The following is a 1,490-nucleotide window of genomic DNA, read 5'->3' as shown; positions in this document are numbered from 1 at the left end:
GAATCAATAAATACGCGAACTCTTAAAGAATTCTTCTATGGCATAATTATTACAAATGCTAGAGAAAAAACTACCTTGTTCATATATAAACTGGCAATACCAACGCTAAACGAGTATAGCAATATCTGTGTCTGTCGGCATTTTGACAATAAACTGCAAGGGCAAGAATAAGCTTCAGATATTTCCTTTGACAACAAATGGCGATGAATAAAAAAAAAAAAAAAATGCTTGGTCCGGTTCTTTGTCTAACAATTATGAAAAATATTGTGTGTGTGTGTGGGGGGGGGGGGGTAATGGGGGCACTGGGATTCCGTGGAGGCAGAGCGCCAAAGCTTCCACCGTGCCATTACTCACCTCATCGCCGAGCCTATGCGCCATGAAATACGAAACGCATCATCACAACAGGCTAATAATGTCATTTTATAGGCCTATTCAATCACACGAATTCACTGATGTGTTTAACAGCTGACCTGACGAAATAGATTCTCTGCGCCTTCAATATTCTTCAATATCATGACTTAATAATAGGTCGTGATTTCATTTACGATTTAATACGTGGTGATGAGCGAGGCGACTTTGCGGGCGTGTTGGCCAAGAGCTTTCCTGTCCCGCCCTGCAGCCGCCCACACCGCGCCAAACTCCGTACTGCACGCATGACACCCGCCCATCACAACCTAATTATATTTCCTTATCTAAGAGACTGTTTATGGGTCTATGTGCATGGGATGTTCATGATCGGGGAGAAGATTCGTCAGATCAAGCCCCTACGCCGCTCTATATTGATAACGTTCCTTTATCTATCATTATCTATCGTCTTTATCTTTATCTCGAACTAGTTATCTTCAAGAGGCGACTATATTCAGTGTGAGAATATTGCCAAGGATCTGAATGTGATAAGTAATTGTATAAAAAAGAAATTCCAGCAACTTCATTCTGCAACGAAATGTAAGCTATTTAATGCTCAATGCACTAGTCTGTATGGTTGCCAGTTAGTGAATATATCAACTAGCTAAGATGACTCTCTGTGTAAAAGCCTAGAGAATAGCTATTAGGTATCTCCTTAATCTTCCTCTAAGAATGGATAATGTTCTTATACCAACGTTCATCAGTTCAATGAATACTGAAGAACAAGGTTATTGCAGAATGTTCGGGTTTTTCATAAATGTTTTGAACGGTGATAGTCATAATTTTTTTTTTTTTTTTATAGGAATTGTACATTGTCCATGCAATCATTTGACAATTTGATTTGACAATTAAAACTCGTAACTAAAAAATCGTTTCCTTGATTTGTATCCATAGATTAAATTCAAAATTCCTTTAACTGTTATTATTATCAATTAATTATTTTTATGCCTATCTAGAAGACGGGGTCTCAACAACATGCAATGTATAGGAATATCTACAACCTATTAGAAAAAAAAAAAATGGACATGGATGGGATCTCTTTAACTATGATAACACTAGATTAAAAACGAAAATAAAGAATAATC

Source organism: Penaeus vannamei, chromosome 21 (genome assembly GCF_042767895.1).
Source record: "Penaeus vannamei isolate JL-2024 chromosome 21, ASM4276789v1, whole genome shotgun sequence".
NCBI lineage: Eukaryota > Metazoa > Arthropoda > Malacostraca > Decapoda > Penaeidae > Penaeus > Penaeus vannamei.
Note: the sequence above shows the minus strand (reverse complement) of the source record.